Source organism: Pan troglodytes, chromosome 4 (genome assembly GCF_028858775.2).
Source record: "Pan troglodytes isolate AG18354 chromosome 4, NHGRI_mPanTro3-v2.0_pri, whole genome shotgun sequence".
Classification (NCBI taxonomy): domain Eukaryota; kingdom Metazoa; phylum Chordata; class Mammalia; order Primates; family Hominidae; genus Pan; species Pan troglodytes.
The window spans coordinates 170,689,603-170,699,291 of record NC_072402.2 but is presented as its reverse complement, the minus strand read 5'-3'; the positions used below and the strand labels follow the sequence as shown (position 1 = coordinate 170,699,291).

Here is a 9,689-nt window from a genome sequence, read left to right as displayed (position 1 = left end):
CTGTCTCAAGAAAAAAAGAAAGAAAACATGGATCTTACTCCCCTGTCTAGCTCTGACCAACTGCATTAAGCTGGGCGAGAAATTCTCCCTGTCTGGGCTCAGCTTCCTTATCCATAAAATGATGGGGTTAGCCTATATCACCATAGCCCCCTTCAACTTCAAATCATCAATGTTTCATGTATTCCATGAAATTAGCTAATGTGGCCCTCCTGCTGGAAACGTAAAGCATGGAGTTGCCTAACAGACTGCGCAAAACAAAAGTAAAGAATGAAAAGAAACGAGAGCAGGAGAGTCACTTCAACTTGAAACTCACTTTGGTCATAAGAATAGCAAAGTAATGAGTTCAGACAGTTTGGGAGGAATAGAAAGTAGAAACTGCAAAACAGGAAATCCATTCTTGGCTGGCTGTCAAAAAGCCATGAGCTGGTGAAAATTTAGGTTCATTTTAATTTTTAATTTCTTAAAAGTAATAAAGCTCTCAAATTAGTGTATCGAGATGCCTGCTACTGAAATACAAAATTACTGTCTCCTGCCCCTGGCTTTTTAATCACTCTTGACTTCTTTAGTCCTATGTCTGAGGCTGTGATGGTTCCATCTCAGGAGCATTTGCTGCCTTGTTCTGCGGCTGGTAGGTAACCTTGAACTGCTCACCATGGTACCATCTTTAAGGACAATGCTCCAACACAACCTTATATTACAGTTCTATGTATACTAACCTTATCTCTCCAAATAGCTTGTGAACTTGCAGGGATTCCAAATTTACACCTTTGATCCCTCCAGTGCCTTGGCTGCAGTAGGCACTCAAATGGTTACTGAACGATTAAGAAACGCACTTACCAATCTTTTCAGGCATCTCAAGCTACATGGCAGGGTTTATATACTCAACCTAAGTTTAGACTACAAAATCATTTTTTAAAAAGGCATTATGTAGCGATAGAAAAGCTTATAAAAATGAACTTTACAAACACCGAGCCCAGATTTCCATAGAAAGGAGGAAAATATTTATTCCAAAAGATGGCAGAAAGAAGAAATTCATCCTGAAAGTATAGTTTGGTGCGATTCTGTTGAGATGGCTCTTCCCTCTGAACGTGCTCTCCTACTGACCACCCCACTGGAGTCTTGTTTGTCTTGCAGCAGTTTCTAAACACTTCACTGATTCCCACGTGAGAAGGCAGGAGCCATCTTCAAATCCACAGATTCCAAGGAGAGAGTAACGTATCTCTCAGAAGAACAGCATCTTCTATCTCAGAAGAGTACATAATTGTTTTGTGGAGTCGGCACAGTTCAGGTTATGTAGGCACGTAATTCACCAAAGTGCAAAAAAGGCAAAGGAAAACACGCTGCATTGTAGAATAAGGCATTCAAATGTGCTGTTAACGTTTAAGGCAGCTAATGGCCAAAACAGGCAAGTCAAGAAAAGTGGTCTGGTTTGGAGGTGATTTTGCATCTAGAAGGCATTCTCTTCTCGTGACCTGCAAAACAAAACCATTCTGGTAACTGGTCCTCATACATTCCTCAGGAAGGCAAAAAGTTAACATCGAGAAAGTTAACCAAGCCAACACTTTAAAATGCATACATAGATGCTCAACAAAATATGAAACACAGGATAATCAACTTGGTGCAAGTTTGGCCAGGTTTCGCAGGGCTGTGGCAAAAGGTCCAGTAACCAAGGACACTGCTGCAATGAGGAGCACAAGTAACAGTCTATGTCACAGAAAGCAGGAAGAATGAAGCTGACTGAGATTGATAGTGCTGGAATCTAATGAATTCACCGCAGTTTCAAGAGTCTGTATCTCTCCCTTCCCTCTTATAGCATGGAGGGGAGGTTCCGCAGGCATGGCGAACTCTGCTCTGGGGCCAGGCTCCTGGGGAGCGGGCTCCTTGCATTGGTCTTGTACTGGAGGCTGCCCTGTAGCTTGCTCCCCGTTCTGGCTATCTCGAGTGTAGGTGACAAATGACACTTTTCTTTTTCTAGCAGCTTAAATTCAACACCATCTTTTGTTTTGTTTTGTTTTATTTTTGTTTTTTTCGGACACAGGGTCTTGCTCTGCCATCCAGGCTGGAGTGCAGTGGCGTGATCTCAGCTCACTGCAGTCTCAATCTCCTGACCCCAAATGATCCTCCCATCTCAGCCTCCCAAGTAGCTGGAACTACAGGTGCACGCCAACACATTCGGCTAATTTTTATATTTTTTTGTAGAGAAGGGGTTTCACCATGCTGCCCAGGTTTGGCTCTAACTCCTGGGCTCAAGCGTTCTGCCCACCCTCGCCTCCCGAAGTGCTGGGATTACAGGCATGAGCCATCATGCCCTAAACAGACTATATTTACAATGTACTAGGAAAACAACATCAGGCCAAGGAGTGGTAATTACCAGAGCTACTTGTTTCTTGTAGTAGTGTGAAAGCCTCATAATATCTTTCACTTAATCTAGGGATAATTTTCTGTTCTCTTCCTTAGGCCAGCAGAACAGCCTCTTTGTACAAGTATCAGTACCAGGCAGATTACAAATTTAGGCCAGGCGTGGTGGCTCACACCTGTAATCCCAGCACTTTGGGACGCCAAGGCGGGAAGATCGCCTGAGGCCAGCCTAGGCAACATAGCGAGACTCTCTACAGCATGATGACACACACCAGTAGTCCCAGCTACTCCAGAAGCTGAGGTGGGAGGATCACTAGAGCTCAGGAGTTTGAGGTTACAGTGAGCTATGATCATGCCATTCTGCACCCCAGCCTAGGTGACAGAGCCTGACCCTGTATCTAATCAATAAATAATATTTTTTTCAGACAGTCTCGCTCTCTCACCTGCCCTGGAGTGTAGTGGCCACAAACACAGCTCACTGCAGCCTCAACCTTCTGGACTCAAGCAATCTTCCTGCCTCAGCCTCCCAAGTAGCTGGGACTATAGGCCCACGCCATCATGCCCGGCTAATTTTTAAATTTTTCATAGAAATGGGGTCTTGCTATATTGCCCAGGCTGGTCTCAAACTCCTGGGCTCAGGTTTCCTCTTGCCTTGGCTTCCCAAAGTTCTGGGATTACAGGCATGAGCCATCACACCCAGCCAATAAAATAAATTTTATCTGAGAATACTGAAGTAGTGAATACATATGGTTTGTCTGTTAATTTTCCATGAAGAGCACACTGATTAGACTTCTTCATAGTACAGGCATTTTGTGACAAAAAAACAATCAAAAAAGGGAAAAATAAGCCTTCACTTTTGAAAAACCATATACAAATGGGGGATAGTTTTCACTCAAGATCAATGATACCAGTTTAAAATAAATGTAGGCCGGGCACAGTGGCTCACGTCTGTAATCCCAGCACTTTGGGAGGCCGAGGCAGGTGGATCACTTGAGGTCAGGAGTTCGAGATCAGCCTGGCCAGCATGGTAAAACCCCATCTCTACTAAAAATACAAAAAAGTTAGCCGGGCGTGGTGGTGCATGCCTGTAGTCCCAGCTACCTGGGAGGCTAAGGCAAGGAGAATGGCTTGAACCCAGGAGGTGGAGGTTGCAGTGAGCTGAGATCACACCATTGGACTCCAGCCTGGGTGACAGAGCAAGACTCCGTCTCAAAATAAATAAATAAATAAATAAATAAATAAATAAATAAATAAAATAAAAGTAAATGTGCATTATGTCACATGGCAAAGGCATGTGGTTTGATTTTGGAATAAATTTTTATTTTTATTTATTTATTTATTCTTGAGACAGGGTCTTGCTCTGTCACCCAGGCTGGAGTAAATGCAGTGGCACCATCACCGCTCACGGCAACCACCACCTCCTGGGCTCAAGTTCCTTCCATCTCAGCCTCCCAAGTAGCTAGGACTACAGGCGTGTGCCACCATACCTGGCTGATTTTTGTATTTTTCGTTGTTGTTGTTGAGATGGGGTTTCACCATGTTACCCAGGCTGGTCTCAAAATTCTGGGCTTGAGCAATCTGCCCACCTCAGCCTCCCAAAGCGCTGGGATTACAGGTGTGAGCCACTGCGCCCGGCTGATTTTGGAGTAAATTAAGGAAGCTTTTTTTTTTTTTTTTGAGGCGGAGTCTCGCTCTCTTGCCCAGGCTGGATGGAGTGCAGTGGCGCGATCTCCACTCACTGCAAGCCCTGCCTCCCAGGTTCACGCCATTCTCCTGCCTCAGCCTCCCGAGTAGCTGGGACTACAGGCGCCCGCCACTATACCTGGCTAATTTTTTGTATTTTTTAGTAGAGACGGAGTTTCATTGTGTTAGCCAGGGTGGTCTCAATCTCCTGACCTCGTGATCCGCGCGCCTTGGCCTCCCAAAGTGCTGGGATTACAGGCGTGAGCCACCTCGCCCGGCCAGGAAGCCTGTATTCTTATCATCTTTGATAAGAAATAGCTGATTGGGGGTGGGGCTGAAGAACTTAATCAAAGGGTCCATGTTCTCATTTTGCACGTCTCAAAAAAAAAAAAAAAAGAGTCATAAGGTTACTATCAGATAAAACTGACAAAGGGTCGGATGCGGTGGCTCATGCCTGTAATCCCAGTACTTTGGGAGGCCATGGTGGGTGGATCACTTGAGGTCAGGAGTTCGAGAACAGCCTGGCCAACATGATGTACCCCATCTCTACTAAAAAAAAATACAAAAATTAGGCCGGGCACGGTGGCTCACGCCTGTAATCCCAGCACTTTGGGAAGCCGAGGCGGGCAGATCATGAGGTCAGGAGATCGAGACCATCCTGGCTAACACAGTGAAACCCTGTCTCTACTAAAAATACAAAAAATTAGCCAGGCATGGTGGCGGGCACCTGTAGTCCCAGCTACTTGGGAGCCTGAGGCAGGAGAATGGCGTGAACCCGGGAGGCAGAGATTGCGGTGAGCAGAGATCGCACCACTGCACTCCAGTCTGGGCGACAGAGCAAGACTCCGTCTCAAATAAATAAATAAATACAAAAATTAGCCAGGCATGGTGGTGCATGCCTGTAGTCCCAGCTATACGGGAGGCTGAGGCAGGAGAATCACTTGAACCTGGGAGGTCAATGTTGCAATGAGCCAAGATTGCGCCACTGCACTCCAGTCTGGGTGACAGAGCGAGATTCTACCTCAAACAAACAAACAAACAAAAACCTGCCAATGGGCCAGGTGCAGTGGCTCACACCTGTAATCTCAGCACTCTGGGAGGCGGGGCGGATCACCTGAGATCAGGAGTTCAAGACCAGCCTGGCAAACATGGTGAAACTCCGTCTCTACTAAAAATACAAAAATTAGCCGGGTATGGTGGCACATTCCTGTAATCCCAGCTACTCGGGAGGCTGAGGCACGAGAATCACTTGAACCCGGGAGGCGGAGTTTGCAGTAAGCCAAGATCATGCCACTATACTCCAGCCTGGGCAACAGAGTGAGACTCTGTCTCAAAAAAAAACACAAAAAACTGACAATGAAGATAACATAAAAATATTAAGTCTAGAACCAAGAAATCTGTTTGGGGAAAAGTAAGTGAATATACTTCTTAAACGATATATTAGGCTTAATTTTTATCTGTTTAAAAATTTTAGATAAATTTGCAAAATAATTCCTTCTTTACTATGATATGTAAGGCTATATATTGTAGGAGATTAAATACAAGGAGTTAAGCATGTATTTAACAATTCAAGGCAATGTACCAAATGAATGGCAAAAACTGGAGAGCTAAATATGTTTAGAAAGAAAAGAAATCACTTTGAAACAAAGTAGCCAAGGAAGGAAGTGCTAGGATTTGCCAGCTGGGCACTGAAAGAGAAAGCATCAGAAAGAATTAAGAGAGAATGCGTGAACTGAGGCAAGAAAGCAGAAGGAATTTTCACGGGAGAGTGTATTTACTAAGTTGTTTTCTAAATTAATGAATGTAGTAGGGTACTGAGAGTCAGGAAAAACCAAGTAAAGCTAATGAGGTCAAGAACAAGGGCCCACACCACTAGGGCCTGGAGGGGAAAGTAGTGAGAAGGAAGGCAGACTGGGGAGGGAAGGCCTCGACAGTCAAGTCAGAGCTGGACATGACCTGCAGGTTAGCCGTTCTTATCTGTTGTGGCTCATAGGACCGCTGGTGACCCGGCAAAAGTTGTGTGCTTATAACATTTTATATCGCATTTCAAGGGGCATGTACTCTCTACAATCAGAGACCTTAGGTTAAACAAAACAAAACAGAAAAGCAAAACAAAACAAAACAAAAAATCCTGGTGCAGGCCCCAGAGAACTACTGACAGTTTCTGAGGCAAGCTGATCTATTTCAGGAAGTGCTACACCAGGAAGATAAACAGGGTGGTATTCTGTAGATAGATGACGGTAGAGCCAGGGAGACCAGATGAGGAGCACCTGCCATAATTCAGAGCTGTCTTAAGTTGGGGCAGAAATCAGGGTGCCTGAAGGAGGAATGGAAAGGAAGGGCGGACACAAGAGACATAATGAGAGCAAATGGATTTGACGAAGAGGAGAAAAAAGTGACGCGACAGGTTCTGACCCTGACAAGGAAAACTATGATATTGGGAACTGAAATGGAGACATGGCTGAATCTGAAATGGCAGCAGAATACCCAGCCAGAGTACTCAGAGTAAAAGATTTACTTATTAACCACACGACACCTTGCACTATTGAACTTCTCCCAAGTATGGCTTAATTCAACACCCCAACAGATCACAAACCCCTTTGGAGCCCAGTCTTCCCCTACTTCAGTACTATACACCTCACAAGCACTCAAGTATTTTAGGAATGCATAGAAAAACAGCTCCCACAGGGCAGAGGCCTAATTATCAATATCCTCTATTTCTTTCCTGGCCCGGACTTTATAATAAAACAGATAGCATTTCTATGCCTTCAGACTGTGGTCAACCATATCAGATCATCTACCAGGCAACAATGCCTTGCTAAACCAAGTAACTTCCAGGACACTGGGTCTGAAGCCGAAGCCACCCCTCCAAGGAGATTCCATGGTAGCAGCACACCCCACAAGGCTGTAGGAAAGTGAACATCAACAAAAACAGCAACCTTGACATTAGAGTCCCACATACATCTTAGGAAGTCACACTCAGGAATCTAAGGGAAGCAGACGAGGCTGGCAAAGCCAAGGATGGAGTGAGCACTGCTCTTAGGAGTACTGGACACGTTTATTTGCAGCCAATAAACATAACGTGCTGTAACTCAGCCTCTCATCAGGCTGTGGTTCGGTTCTTCAATTCAGGAAAGAAAATCATGACAGTTACACTGATTAAAGCAGCAAAAGATCGGCTATGTATTTAACGGTGTGTTCTTTGGATTGATTCCATTTCATCTATATAAAATTATTCTAAAGCTTTCATAACTGGTCCTCATTTTTTCTCTGTTGAATACCATGTCTGGCTTACACCTACTTTCCAAATCTGGCCTCTTAAAAGGAATCATGTACTAAACCAAACATTTTTCCTTATCAGGTGAGGTCAGACCCAAATCTACCTTCTAAACTCCTTTATCATCTCACCATTAGGTAAAAGTTCAAAATTCAAAAGGTTAAACAAAACTCAATCCTTTGACTTTACCATCCAAAAAGTGAAGTCAGCCTGTCTTAAGTCTGTCTGTTCTAACGCTAGGCAGAGATTAGATCTCCTGATGTGTTAACTCCAAAGTCTTAGGTTACGATACCACTATAATTCTGTTAAATGCAGAATAGGCATGACACGATGTTCATAATTAGGGATCGCCTGGCTTGCCCTCCTACTTCCTGGCATTTTGCTTTTAAAAGAACCAACTTTAGTATAAGGGTTTCAAGGAGCCCGAGTGTGTGCTGTGGACCAGAGTGAAAACATGAGGAATCTGTCAATCCGGTTGACAGAGACATAAGAGTGAAAAGAATAAGCAGATAAAATGTCTTCAGATCCACCCACCCAGTGTTATTTAGTGTCAAAGGGCCCAATTCTCTCATTATCATGGAAGGAAATGAAACTCAGAAAAGTTAAGTGAAAAGCAATGCTGGAACTAGAACCAACTGAGGCCTGAAGTTCTCAGCTTTAAACCCCAATCAACAGCCTTACCTAACACTCACTACAGTTGAAATAAAGAGTAGAAAACAGAACTTGATGAAAAAGGCAGGTTAAAAAAAATTGGTATTATTGCCAGGCACACTGGCTCATGCCTGTAATCCCAGCACTTTGAGAAGCCAAGGTGGGAGGATCGCTTGAGGCCAGGAGTTCGAGACCAGCTTGGGTAACAGAGTGAGACCCCCATCTATTAAAACAAAAACAAAAACCCACACGTACGTATAAACATATATATAAAATATATATATTTAAGGGGAAATTAAATTGGCAAAATTCAGGTTGTGGCAAAACAGAAACTCATATACTATTTTTTTTTTTTTTTGAGACGGAGTCTCTTTCTGTCACCCAGGCTGGAGTGCAGTGGCACAATCTTGGCTCACTGCAAGCTCTGCCTCCCGGGTTCACGCCATTCTCCTGCCTCAGCCTCCGGAGTAACTGGGACTACAGGCACCCGCCACCATGTCAGGCTCATTTTTTGTATTTTTTTTTTTTTTTTTAGTAGAGACAGGGTTTCACCGTGTTAGCCAGGATGGTCTCGATCTCCTGATCTCGTGATCCACCCGCCTCGGCCTCCCAAAGTGCTGGGATTACAGGCGTGAGCCACCGTGCCCGGCTATTTTTTTTTTTTTTTTTTTTTGAGACGGAGTCTCGCTGTGTCACCCAGGCTGGAGCGCAGTGGCGCAATCTCGGCTCACAGCAAGCTCCGCCTCCCAGGTTCATGCCATTATCCTGCCTCAGCCTCCCGAGTAGCTGGGACTACAGGCGTCTGCCACCACGCCCAGCTAATTTTTTTGTATTTTTTTAGTAGAGATGGGGTTTCACTGCGTTAGCCAGGATGGTCTCGATCTCCTGACCTTGTGATCCGCCCGCCTCAGCCTCCCAAAGTGCTGGGATTGCAGGCATGAGCCACTGCGCTCGGCCACTCATATACTGTTGATGGGAATGCAAAACAGTATAATCTCTATGGAAGACAATGCAACAGTATCTAGAAAAATCATATATGTCTTTAAACCAGAGATTGCATTTTCAAGGAGGCTACATTAAAGATCATCAGCAAAAACAGAAAATGGCATATGCATAGGATGGCACTGTGGCTCTATCAGTAATAGCAAAAGACTAGAAATAACCCAAAAGGATTATCAATGGCTATAAAGAGATGAGAAACATCTCTATACACCAGTATGCAGCAATCTCTAGCATATATTGTTCAGTGAATAAAACAAGGTACAGAATAGTATATGTAGCTGATATCTGTTCTGTAACAGCAGTGTGTATGTGTGTATATACATATGAATGAATATATGTATTTGCTTAATCTTTACAAAATATGAAACAGTGAAAGGATAGATTTCTCTGAATATATCTTGTTCATAATTTGACTTTGGAGATGTTTTATGTATTCAAAAAACAGCAGCAAATAAAACAGAAAAAAATACAATAAATTGAACACAAACAACTTAGTCTAATTGTGTATCAAACTGGTGACGAAACTGCCAGGGGAAATAATAACAATAATTACAGGCTGGACATAGTGGCTCACACCTGTAATCCCATCACTTTGGGAGGCCAAAGTGGGTGGATCACTTGAGCCCAGGAGTTTGAGACCATCCTGGGCAACAAAGCGAAACACTGTCTCCATACAAAATTTAAAAATTTGCAAGGCATGGTGGCACATGCCTGCAGT

The 9,689-nt window shown here is 44.0% G+C and overlaps 1 protein-coding gene across 1 annotated transcript in view; it reads right to left on the bottom strand.

The window, feature by feature from the left end:
- Positions 1-978: 978 nt before the first annotated feature.
- ATP6V0E1 (ATPase H+ transporting V0 subunit e1) overlaps positions 979-9,689 on the bottom strand; it is a 51,451-nt gene continuing 42,740 nt past the window's right edge. Inside the window, exon 4 of the mRNA XM_003310963.6 lies at positions 979-1,472. The gene's annotated coding sequence lies outside the window, so the exon portion shown is untranslated. The remainder of the gene's footprint in view (positions 1,473-9,689) is intronic.